Source organism: Theropithecus gelada, chromosome 7b, assembly GCF_003255815.1.
Source record: "Theropithecus gelada isolate Dixy chromosome 7b, Tgel_1.0, whole genome shotgun sequence".
Taxonomy (NCBI): domain Eukaryota; kingdom Metazoa; phylum Chordata; class Mammalia; order Primates; family Cercopithecidae; genus Theropithecus; species Theropithecus gelada.
The window spans coordinates 23,717,136-23,730,147 of NC_037675.1; the positions used below are offsets into that span (position 1 = coordinate 23,717,136).

Consider the following 13,012-nt stretch of genomic DNA (forward strand, 5'->3'; position numbering starts at 1 on the left):
CTCCCAAAGTGTTGGGATTATAGGCATGAGCCACCACATCTGGCCCTAATTTAATTCTGAAATGAAAACAGACCTATTCATAATAATGGATAAATGATGGTGGTGACTAAAATAAAGACACTGCTGGCGGCCTCACCTTGATGGGCCCTTCACCTGCACCTGAACCTGCATTCTGAAACCCTCACAGGAAATGCAGCACAGGCTTGTCAAGCCCCATTCTGTATCAGGGCTGACCAGGGCACCGCGGACACAAAGACAATGCTCCCTAAACATGCAGTTCTCCCTTGCCTACCAGGAGTCATTCAGGTGGCAAGGGCCCACTGAGTCAGAAGTGGGGAGATGTTCTGCTTCTCTGAAGCCAGGGTGCTCCCCTGGATCTGACCAGGCCATTTATTTCTCAGAAGACACTTTAGGTCACTTCTAAAGGCCAGGCTGGAACACAAAATGGCTAAGAGAAGGATGCCAAGTCCCAGACATGACCCACCCTGAGAGGTAGCTCTGCTGAGCCATGCCCCAGGAGTTTGTGTTAAGACTTCCTGGGCACCTGCATCATCGTGCTCATGGCACAGTAGTAAGTGGCACTGTCTTCAGTACTCACTGGAGAGATTACCAAGTGAAAGGCTTTCTGGGTCAGAAGGTGCTTCACAGAAAACCGTCCTTTAGCAAAATATGAACCGTGAGATCTGCTTTTATCCCCATAGAAGACAAACTGAAAATTATAATCTGGCCTTATGCGGTACCAGAATAAACCTGGATCTGAATATGTACTGTCGTAAGTGCAGAGCAGTACCACCTCACTGCCACTCGCCACCATCTGGTCCGGGGAACTCTGAGTTACTTTGTCACACAGCATGCCCCTGTCTGTGAAAAAGACAAATGAGGAAATAGTGAATTCTGCACCCCCTAGATACTGAGTACAGGCCATGCCTAGCCCAGAAGAACTCAATGAGCAGAGGCAAGAGAAGGACACAGAAATAAAGCGAAAGGCAGAAAATAACCAAAAACCAAGAGTGCAAGAGAAAAAGCCTTCAAGAGTCAGAGAAGGAGAAATGGGGTTATGGAACAAGTGGAATGTAAACAAATGAATCTACTTACAGAAAAACAAAAAGCTAAAGCCCACAGTAAGAATCATCTTTTCTTCATACCAGGGCAGAGGATATACAACAAAACAGGGTTCCTAAGATCTCAGAGACTATCTGATGATTCTAACGAAAGAAGACGGGAGGAAGAGGAGACTGGCAGCCCTGATGGTCATGTGACTGATTCAACCGTGACTCCTAGAGACAAATGGGCTCAGCCGAGGAAACTGCTATTGCTGTTATGATTTTGGCCCCAGTCCATCTTGAACTAATATATATGGCAATGAAAATTGATTACTTTAAAAAAAAAAGAAAAGAAAAAGAAAGGAAGGGAGGGAGAGAGGAAGTGAGGGAGGAAAGAAAACAGCAAGTCTAATGATGGCGTTCTTGGATATCCAACTGCTGCAAAAGTAGTTCACTCTCCATTTCTGTATCCTCTGGTCACAGACTGGTGTACTAGTCCATTAATCACATGTCGTACTTTGAGCGACACTGTCTTATAGCATCTAGCACAGCTCCACACACTTTGTTCTATTCAATAAATGGAATAAATGAAAGAGTACCTTGGACAACTCCCTTACTTCTCTGTGTGAAGAGGGAAGAAAGGGGATTGGACAAGATCCTTTCTAAAATCTGTCCTAGACCTGAATTCCAGAAATCTTTGATTTCAGATGTTTGAGGGAGTGTCCTGATCCTAAGTGCTTCTTGCACTTCACCAGCTTGACTTTCTATCTCTCACTGGGCCCACTGCAGCACACACTTGGCTCCAGCTGGAAAATCCTGAACAGAGCTTCCTGGGGGGTGAACTGCCACGAGTGGGTTACAAGCTTGCTGAGATAGGGTTCAGAGTGCCTGTGTACCTGGGGTGAGTGGAGCCCTTGAGCCAGCCCCTCACAGCCAGAAGCCCTACAAATACGATTTTCCACATAAGCCATGAATATGACAACAGTTCGGAAGCTCTGCTGTAAAAAACAGAACACGGACTAACTCACTCCCCAAAATGCAGGAGTGTTTCCAAGAGTATTTCTAGAAGGTCTTTCATTTCCCTTTTTCCCTACATCCAATTCTTCGGTAAGAACTGTCACTTCTACCATGAAAATATATCTCCAGTCTATCTACTTCTTCCATCTCCACCGCCACCACCTTCTATAAACACCATCATCTCTTACAGGGACTGCTTCGACAACACACTAACTGGTCCCCTTGCTTCTGCTCTTGTCCCTGGACAATCCATTCTCCAGTTCATCATAAAATGTACATCAGATGATGACAGCTGGACCTCCTTCTCAGGCCTGTAACATCTGCAAATGATCTGGCCCTTGCTTCCTCCCCAGCCTCACCCCACATCTGCTCCTTCTCTTTCTTCCCTTCAGCTGCAGTGGCCTTCCTTCTCATCCCTTCTGTGTCTTCTTTTCTAGCTACCTGAAACTCCGTCCCCAATTTTTAACAGTTCTCAGCTCCAACTAAATTAGTCACCCATCCCACCCGTCACCAACCTCAATTACATCTCTGGTCTTATTTTCCCTCACATCAGTATCTGAAATTATCAGATTCATGCATGTTTATTTTATGTCTCTTCCATCTCACCTCTCCCCTACACACACACACACACACACGCACACGCACACATACACACACACGATAATATAAACTATATGAGGGCAGGGAGCTTATCTTTTCACTGATATGTCTCCAGCCTCTAGGCTTGTGTTGACCACATCACAGACAATCAGTAAATATCTGTGTAAAAAAAAAAAGAATACAATTTCTTCACTTAAAAACTCACCATTCACCTAGATTTAGCAAATAAAAATACAAGACACCCAGTTAAATGTGCATTTCAAATAAACAACAACAAAAATTTCAGTAATATGGATAGTTGGGACATGCCATATTTGGAACACATTTATACTAAAAAAGTATTCATTGTCTATCTGAAATTCAAATTCCACTGGGCATCTTGTGTTTTATCCGGCGATGCTAGGCATGCAGAATACCAAAAGTAAGCACCAGGCAGGCCAGAGTCCCACCATGAGCATCTTCAGAGCCCCTGGATGTGGAAGAGGGAGATTCAGGGCCCAGGGGCTGCCTTACCGGTGCATTGACTGCCCATGCCTGCACTGCCACCTGCCGGCAGGGGTCCAGTCCACGAGACCCAGCTCCCTGCTGGCGGAAGTCCATTTCAGAGCTTCCGGTTCTTCCAAGCCCAAGGATTCTGCTCACTTCCCACCCACAGTCTATTAGTGTCTGTCCCTGCTCTAAAGATGTTGTCTGGGCTTGATATTTATGTGAGAGCTGACTGTTCCCTTCCTGATCTAGACCATAACCGTCTTCAAGTTAAATTGCTCCTCCTCTTCTAACTGCCCAACCTCAGCTACAGCTGACCATACCCAAGCACAGAAAGTGGGTTTAATGGACCTTCACACAGAGGGACACATCCTCTCCTATAATGCTTCACACAGAAGGTTGAGACATAACCTGAGCCCTGCTTGGGGTAGCATGGTCATGACTCTTCTGCCCTGGTGTCCTTGCAATATTCCTTGAAAGGCATCCTTCCCCAAAGGAAGGGCAGGCACTTAGCACAGCAGTGCAGTATAATGGCTAAGAGTGGGATCCTGGAGCCAGCCTGCTTGGGTTCATATCAGCACCAGCTTTTACCAGCTGTGTGACCTTAAGCATGCCCTAACTCTCCAAGTCTCAATTTCTCCATCTGGAAAATGAAGATAGTAATAGCTTTTCTCACAGGACTATCGGAAAATTTAGTGAGGTCACACATGCAATACACCCAGCAGATAAATATTCTATGAATGTCAGGTATTGCTGTTACATATTTAATTTAAATGTTGCCATTTTTATTAAATAGACATATGAATAGAGTTCCTAAGAGTGTTACGCTCATCAGTGCTGTTCAGGGAAAAGATGCTGAGTAAATCTAAATTTTAAAGTTGCAAAATCTTGCAAAAGATTGTTGATATGTTGTATCAATCAATGGTTAAAAAAAGAAAAAGACTGACGTCTTTAATTTGCTGTCAGTGCTGCAAGCATGTCCTAGAGCTCTGTGATCCCCTGAGACATGAGCCAGCTGTGCTCTCCCCCAAGTCCGTAAGAGCATTAGGAGCATGAGAAGTGAGCCTTCCAGCCCCTTGGTCTTACGTCTTCCAAACGTTGCAACAGGCTTGTTCATGAGAGGCCACAATACATGATCAAGTGACCCCACCACTGTAGAATAGGAGAGAGTCTCAAGATTCAGTGGCCCACTAAGGACGTATTGCCCCTAAGTTTCTCCACTCCATCTTCCTTAAACCTATTGGCGTCTGCAGCCTGCGCCTCTCCCCAAGGTGCTGAGGGTCCTGCAGGCCCCACTCACCCTGCAGGCCCCACCTGCCCATCAGTGAAGCAGGGCTGCCTTTCATTAGCCCAAAACTGCCGCTCAAGAGGGGCCCTCAGACCAGGTGGGAGCCAAGAGATTTGGCGAACAACGTCACCCTTGTCCCACAGCTTGGATCTTGATCACTCATATCACTCAGAAGAGGGACTTTTCTCTCTGTTTCCTTTGAGGTGGGCAGCTTTGTTTTTGACCTTGTAGCGCCCTCTGCTGCTACTAATTATCCCATCTCCATAAATAGGTCATACTGGAGGTTGATAGAAAATAGGTCAGGGAAGGAAAACATTCTTTGTTCACAATTCAAGTCAAAGCTACTGCTTCTGTCTCTATTCCCTTTTCAACTCTGAGACTGGTAGCTGCTTCTCTGTCAGCCCAAAGGGACTATCCTCCACCAGTCACCCAAAGAGAACTGTCTTTAAGGATATGAGATAGCACCGTAAGAGGACAAATGGACATTTTCTTGTCTACAGAAAGCCTAATGCAACAGTAGAGGACATAGGGAAATCTATTTGGATGGATACAGACAAGTGCATCTCTTTCTTGTGAAAGAATAGAAACATGATTAAAAAGGAAAAGCCTAGAAACATCTGAACGTATGGAAATGGGGGTGAGTGGGCTAGAGAAAGGATTTCTGCATCACTTTCTTCCTGTACCACATTCCATCCGAGAATCCTGGGACAGACCTGGCCTGATGAATTGCAGGAAGCACACCAGGGAGGGACAAGGTCCCGCAGACAACGTCCACCCCCAGGATAGGACAGCGCCATGGGGACCCAGGGCCTCTGCTTTGGGGAAAGACCTTGCTGAGGGCCTAATGGGCAAGAACAAGTGTGAAGAACCCTACCATGATTTTTTACCCAATGCCCTCCACAAAGCCAACGTTTGAAGGAAAACTGTGAAGAAGAAGGGACACTCCGTGGTGTTGCTGTTGCCACCTCTGGAGCAGCTTGTGGCAAGAACGGTCTTGGTCCAACCAGGTCAGTGATATTTTTTATGATGGGGCTGTGTGGGACCTGACCCGACTCTTACTAACCAGATTTCTAAAGCCATCTGCAGGGTCTTTTCTCCTATTATTCCCCAGGGCATGGAGGGCAAACAGATTCTATCTCCATGATCAAGAGGTAACAATTGGTAGAGACTATCTGGAGCATGCTGGTGAGAAGGATTCTGAGGCCACATCTATATGCAGAGGGAGAGAGTGATGTGTCTATTAGCAATATCTACCACAGGAGCAGGAGGCAACCCCACACCATTTTGTATTTGCCGTTCCTGCTCTCGATGTCATTCCCTGAAATAAGTCCTGCAGAGAAAGAATAATCAGAGCCAATTCTCCATTGGATTGTCCTTTTGGTAAAGGGCAAATTTTTCCATTTCTATCTTTTCCATGGCTTCCCTGGGATCTCATGGACCATTTCCCCTGCTACCAATTGCTGTTGCCTGCAGCCTAAGAAATAAAATTTTTAAATACCTATAATTCTCTCTAAAATCATAAACAATGTGTCAAGGCCAAACACCTCCCCAGTGACTTATTCATATATGGACTTATTCTTGTATAATTAGCAGGAATAATCATACCCTGAACCAGCTAGCAGAGCCCCTGGGGACAGAGACCACCCAGAGACGATCCTTGTTCTCCTGAGTCACAGAAAGGGAGTCACACAAGGCAGGAGTGGAACTCAGGTATCCTGAATTCTAGTCCCAGCTCTGCCTCTACCTATCTACATGACCTTGAGCAAATTTACCCCTCAGAGCTTCAGCATTTTCATCTTTAAAATGAGGGCATTGGCCCAGGCAGTTGCTACATTTCCTTCCAAGTCTCACATTCTAGGATGCTAATGTGTAAAATTATAGAGCTGACCCAAGAGTTATTAGTTTATATCCCCCTGTGCATGTTGCTTGAACTCCTCATTGCCCAGCAAGAGGAAAAAGGAAAACATGCTTCTTCATTAGGGGGTAGCATAATTTCCTGGTTTACTGTGTGTGACTCATCAGAGCCTGGAGGTCCAAGCCCATATGCCAACTTGAAATCCAGTTATTATTACATCTGGAAGAGAGAAATGTGCTGAAAACAGTTTTTGGGACACCATCAATTTGGCCAAAAAAGAAAAAGAAGAAGAAGAAGAAGGCTGTGTCTAGTGTGATAACATTTTGTTATCGTATTTATTATCGTCATCCCTGAAATCCACTCTGCTCTCTCCTATCTCTGCTCTGAAAGACAGAAGGAGGGCAGCCCTCTCCCAGGCAAAATGGGGCCTCTGTGGGGAACAGAGGGGTGTCTCTGTCAACAAAGTTGATGCCACATCCCTTTCAACCATGCTGACGCCTCTGGTTTTTGTAAAGGTGCTCACTCCTGTGGGTACCGGGTTAATAGTAAAATGACATTTGGAGCCAACACTAGAGGAATCATGAAACTCAGCAAGTAATATTTGGCAGAATTTTTTTCTTCTATCTGAAAATTATCAGTGGGAGATTCTAATGTGCCTTAACAAATAGGAACAAAAGATGAATGTTTAATACAATTCAATTTAAACAAATATTTGTTAAGAGCCTACAGTTTTTCCCACGGATCATCTGAGTCAGTTTCTGAGGAAACATTATCGTTGCCTTAAGGGAGTTGGGGGGTTGTCAATGGGCCACAGATGGGATGAAAAATGACAACAGATTTACCTCTGGGACCGGGACATGGTTAACCACAGTGGCCCTGGGTAAGCAGCTTAGCTTCAGAAGAAAATGTGCACAATGGCATGGGTAACCTAAAACACCGGGCAATCGAAATATTATTTTATGATTGGCTTTAGCGTGTATTCTATTATTTTGTAGGGCAGGTTTATCTCACCAATTATGTATTTTCTTAAGCTGATCTGTAAAGTCTACAGGGGAAAAGTGTTTTAAGAATTATATGTTTCTGCAATTAGGCTCCCAGCAGTCAACAAAGAAGTGGTACTTTTTGTCTTTCCAGTGATGAAAAAGGGAGCCTGGCAACACTGGTGGCCCACCAGGGTCTCCTTCCCTGCCCTAGGTCAGAACCAGCTGTAAACTAGAAGGCCATTATCTTCTTATAAATCTGTAGAGCAGGGTGGACAACAAAAGACAGCCTGCTAGGTTTTCAGGACATGAGTTCCTTGTGTAGCCAGAGAACCTTGGACCATCCTGACGTGATTGGTCCTGCTGTCCTCACGGCCTGAATCCTGTGCTGTATGAGTAAGAGAGGTGCAAGCCCAGATGACTGTTCACGATGCTGGCCCCCCTTGCACCTCTAATCACCCTAGAGGTACGACTAGGGTCTGAGAGGAGGAAGTTGCAGCACAGCACTAACAGGGGCTTTTGGTAAAGGGCCTGGGTACTGTGTGAAGAACACCGAGATGCTCAACTTTGGGAAGGGGACTGAGTTAAGTGTGAGCCTGGGTGAGTACCTCGACTCCAGAGGTAACTTTAGCGGAACCCCTCTATACCTAACACCTGTCAATCAGAGGGCTGAAACACTTGGCCAGATAATGAATTCTCTTATCCAGTGGGAAAAGGCTGTAAAGATCAAACCACCTTTCCTATGGGTAAGCAAGAGCCTGTAGTTTATGTAAAGGCAGCAGCTCCTGTGGGAAGGAAGGAAACAGGAAATTTACATTTGGAACGGGACGCGAGTGAGAGTGAAGCTTAGTAAGTGCTATCTTTAAACCAAAGGTGTCAGGTTATTTGGTATGGTTTTTGAATTATCTGGAAGTTCCAAAGAAAGAACACTTACTTCTCTCTGAGGATTTGATTGCAAAATTCTGACTTCAAACTTCTAAAAAGATCAAATGTTAGATCAGATAGTAGGCTTGGAAAACTCTATTTCTCTATGTAATAAGTAGAGAACTATTTTTCTTTTGTTTGCTTGTTTGTTTTATTTTGTTTAGGAAATAAGAAGATTAGATGCCCTGGTGGTGAGTGGGGAGGGCAGGGACATTTGCACAGCATTTCTGGATAAATTAGACCCAAATAATCAAATCAAAGACTCTCAGCTCAGAAAGTAATTAAAGATCTCCTCACCCACCTCTTTAATTTTGCAAACGAAGACAGTGAAACTCAGGGAGGTTATGAACTTGCTCAAGGTCACACAACTGAACCTGATATCAAGGTCCAGGGCAAAGCCAAGACAGCTCATAGTTCTCTCCAGCCCAGACCCAAGGGAGAAAAACACATCATAGTCCTTGGCACAGCAGCATCATTTGCATCCCAAACATTCTTTACCCAAGACTTAATGAACTCAAAAAGAAATCCTGAGTTCCAAAGGGAGATAAAATTATTCTGCGCCTGTTGAAAGAAAAAGCAAGCTAAAGTGGAACAATAATTGAACTTGATATTAGGGGAAAGGTGCAGTCATCTGCAGACTGAGAGAGGGGTGAAGAAAACAAAATGAAAATGCTAGTCTTGTCTTCAGACAGTGATTATGACCATAGAACACTACCTATAAGTTCTGCATAGCTAATTTCTTTCCCAGCGGGGTTTGTATTCTATGATATATTGCATCAGCTATGTGATTGTTTTGGACCATAGGATATGTATACAGAATTGGTTTGTTGAGCCTTCTGGTGTCTTGAAGTGAAAATCGTATCTCTGGACATATCTCTCAGGCCTGAAGCCCTAGGCTACAGGAAAGAAAGATCCCATGACTTATCTTTCCTCTGAAGCTTAGAAGTTGGAGAAAAATTCTAGTTCTTGGGAAGCTCTGCAAAGCTGGGTTCATTAAGCTGACGCCGCAGGTTTTTGCAAAACCCCCCAGCACAGTGTTTAACAAACCGGTGGCTCTAGGTTGACCTTTGGGGAAGGAACACAGCTCACAGTGAATCTTGGTAAGTGAAGGGGAGCATTGAATCCTCTGCCTGAATGTATCCATTTTATGCCAATGAATCGAGATATGGCTTCTTGCCCCATCTCTGCCACATTCAAGTCCTGCCTGGCTAAACAATGCTCATGGATGTGCACGTGTGCAGTGGGATGCAGCTTTTTCTAACCTCTCACAAAAATCACGTAATCCCTTCACCAAACTGCTTGGTTGCTCTTCTGACCCTCATCTCCCTGCTAGTTTATCAGTTAGAGGAAGACAAGTGCCCAGGGGCTTTCATATTTTTAGGTCATTGTGAAAAAAGGAACGTTGTTAATGTGTTTGCCTTCTTGAGAGGAAAACAGTAATGATGATTTATTAATTGGTTTCTATATGCTAGCTGATGTGCCGCAATCTTTCTCTTATCACACTGAATCCTTATACCAGGCCTGTGAGTTAGGTGCTATTATTATCCTCATTTTATAGAAGAGATATTTATATTTTATATTTCTATAGAAGCACAGAGATGTGGAATAACTTGTTCAAGCTGGTGAAGTAAGAAAGAGAACCTGGAATTCAATTCTTGGCACTCAGATTCCAGAACTAAAAGCTTTCTAGTGAGGGGATTGTGTCTGGAGGGAATGTCCCTGATGCTCTAGTCTCTAAGGTGGCCAAAATAATCCCGAAAGAACTGCGCTCTCAGCAAGTAAAGCCAGGGGTTGATCAATAGGACCACTGTGACCCAGTTCCATATTCTTAATCCTTACATCATCAAGCAGTTATTGTTTTCCCCACTTTCCAAATGAGGAAAATGAGGTGCAGCAGTTAGGAAACTTGTCCTGGGTTTCAAACTCAAGCCTGCCTGCCCCAAAGCCTGAGATCTTTTAAATTAACTGCAACTACTGATCAGCTAGATTAACTAATTACTTAATTAATAAGACAACAACCTAACAGGCTGTAAGGTAAAAGAGTAATCACATTTGTTCCAGAGGTCCTCTCCCTTTTCAGGAATAGCAATACAATTGTACAATTTTATGCTTCCCCTGGGAGAGTGGGTGGAGCCCTGGCTCCCAGCCCCTGGTGGAAGGGTCTTGGCAGTATTTGTAAAGCAGTCTGTGGGGGTGTAACTCAGGGCGGATCTGAAAAGCTCGTCTTTGGAAAGGGAACAAAACTGACAGTAAACCCATGTAAGTATGAATAACTAATCCTTCCAAATTTCTCCCTGGAACCCTGATTTCCAAATTTTCCATTCTGTTTCATAACCCAAGTCCAAACCACAGCAGTCCCACTAATGGATTCCAATGCAAACAACTGCTGATGTATTCCTACTACACCCAGGTCTCTGCTGTTTGCCCTCACGTGCTATTTTAACTAATAGCTGAGAATGACAGTGCCAGTGGAGCACTGAGTTAAGGAGTCTGTTAGAAAGGAGACTGTTCGAAAGCTTCATTCTTTATTATAATTGGTGAGATTTTCCATGATACTAGGAGAAAGTTGATTAACTCTCTGAGCCTCTATTTTCCTCCTCTGTAGAACAGGGGAGGCAGTTCCGGTTCCCATTTTACCACAGCAAGCGTGCTGTGAGGGGATGCTGGTACATTTCTAATAAGGTGACAATGAGTGTGAGGAGAAAGGAAGGCCCCCGGTGGTCTGTAAACTCTTCCACCAGTCCCATACTACAAACAACTGGTTTTATCAGGGGGATTCTTGGATGACAAGTAAGCACTTAAGTAAATATCAAGGGGAGTTGGGGCAACTGAGTTTTTGTAGATCCTCGTGTCATTGTGTGATACTGGAGCCAATAATAAGCTGACATTTGGAAAAGGAGTAACTCTGAATGTTACACCAGGTATGTTTTAATGAATGTTACTTGTTTCCAAACATAAGCCACCATCCTTAGAAATTCAGTGAAAGATAACTGAATCTCCTGCCCAGTTATTAGCATCTTTCACCATGGGTCTTTCTGGAGAAAATGACAATGTGGGCAGCCCCTGACTCCAGCCCCTTCAGGACTGTTTAACACCTTTAAGTACTTGGGAATGTTAAGTGTGTTTTTGTTAATGTTGGAGATATGTGTCTGACAAATGGAATCTGAATTGAAGTTTTAGTGTGTAGGGGCAGAAAGCATTTAGAAAGGACAATGTAAGGACAGATTAGACTAAAATACATACCAATGGCTGGGAGTATGCAATGCAACCTAATCCAAAAGGAAATCGTGAGATGTAGCCTGCTGATTAAACAACTGAGTCAGCACTCCGTGTCAGCTGACTTGTCTTCCCAAAGCTTCCATGTTGGTGCAATTAGGAAAAGAATTGTCTAATCCCCAAAACTCAAAATCTTGGAGCCAAGCTAAATTGGGCGAAGCCTTGTAAGATTTTCTGGTACTGACACTGACTACAAGCTGATATTTAGGGAAAAGGTAAGATTGAAAGCAAATATTCAAATTAGTCAGAAAGACCATGAACTTCTGAAAACATGCCCCAGGATGCTGTTAACTGCTGCATTTCTAATTGGGTCCTCATGGAACATTTTCATCTCCTCCTTGTCTGAGCTTTCTGCATCAGAGAAGCCCCTTTTGATACCCACTCACTTCTGTGTCCCTCGTTGAAAAGGTGGCAACTAAGCTTGGAAGTGTGAGAGAAGGATTCCCTAATCCAAATGCAATACTCAGGGGGATATTTTAAATATTGCTCTGCCATTCTCAAAACAAACCTAATTTCAATTAACTTTAATGTAGCTGAAATTTTGTTCCATGAGGGAATCTCTGTTTTCTATGATAATGGGAGTTCATTTCAAACAATTGTTTGGGGTTTAACTTTTGCTCATAATTCCCAAAAGATACCAACTATTCAATGAGTATCTCAAAATAAAACTACTTTCATGACCAAATTGTTATCCCCATTAGAAAACTTAGAATCAGAATGTCCTACTATGTATTATGTGAGCTCCATGCTACCTTCCGAAAGTTTCTTATGCCTAGAACAACATAAGAGAGAAAAGCATTTCCAGGCTAACCTGTGTGTTCACCGGCTAACAAGGGTCTAAAGAGCAGGTGAGTCAGCTGCTCTATTTCCAAACTGGATTGGACATTTAGAGTCCTGCAGATACTAAAAGTGATAATCAGGAAAAGCACACACAGTTCTACTTTTATATGTAATTTCCATCTTTCCCAAAGAACTGTTATAAATTCTCTCCCAAAGGTGTTATATTCATCCTTCTTTTGGTTCCTCTATTTGTGATGTGTACTGAGATGAAATATTGGTTGAGATTCAAAAACCCCATGAGATTTAACTTAAGCTTTCCCTGTCAGAGAGATTCTAAGAGCTAAAAGATGGGAAGCTGGTATTTGGGGACTAGATTAAAAAGAAAATCCAAATTAATCCCAAGGAGCAAGGCTCAATAGATAGTTATTTAGACATAGCACGTCCACCCTGCAAGCCTAGTTGCTCAGTTGACTGGACTGCCCCTATCTTAGTCTTGCCTGAAAGAGTAATAAGTTTTTTGCCCCATACCTGTCTTGAGAAATGTCAGCCTCCAGACCTGAATGCTTCTTGTGATTTGGTTTATTTCCGCAGAATTTATTATTTTACACAGTGTTCTGGAAGTAATAGAAAAGTGCATTAGAAGCTCCTGCAAATGGAAATGAAATGTAAATTTAGATTGTAAATACATGACTGCAGTAAATAGCAAGAAAAAGGATGAAGAGATTAGAAATTTGCCACATTTCTCTAACCCTAAAGGGACGTT

At 43.5% G+C, this 13,012-nt stretch overlaps 1 long non-coding RNA gene and 7 gene segments (V, D, J or C); 7 read left to right on the forward strand and 1 right to left on the reverse strand.

Annotated features, from left to right (window-relative positions):
* The window catches only part of LOC112629379, an 881,832-nt gene that overhangs the window by 820,061 nt on the left and 48,759 nt on the right, over window positions 1-13,012 (forward strand).
* The window catches only part of LOC112629380, a 766,638-nt gene that overhangs the window by 731,659 nt on the left and 21,967 nt on the right, over window positions 1-13,012 (forward strand).
* The window catches only part of LOC112629366, a 772,346-nt gene that overhangs the window by 690,114 nt on the left and 69,220 nt on the right, over window positions 1-13,012 (forward strand).
* The window catches only part of LOC112629369, a 661,469-nt gene that overhangs the window by 614,249 nt on the left and 34,208 nt on the right, over window positions 1-13,012 (forward strand).
* LOC112629376 overlaps window positions 1-13,012 on the forward strand; it is a 484,771-nt gene that overhangs the window by 453,866 nt on the left and 17,893 nt on the right.
* Window positions 1-13,012, forward strand: part of LOC112629375 — a 451,949-nt gene that overhangs the window by 438,064 nt on the left and 873 nt on the right.
* LOC112629378 overlaps window positions 1-13,012 on the forward strand; it is a 416,220-nt gene that overhangs the window by 390,202 nt on the left and 13,006 nt on the right.
* Window positions 1-13,012, reverse strand: part of LOC112629385 — a 105,789-nt gene that overhangs the window by 91,272 nt on the left and 1,505 nt on the right. Inside the window, exon 2 of the long non-coding RNA XR_003120583.1 lies at window positions 12,778-12,895. This is a non-coding gene — a long non-coding RNA (uncharacterized LOC112629385). The remainder of the gene's footprint in view (window positions 1-12,777; window positions 12,896-13,012) is intronic.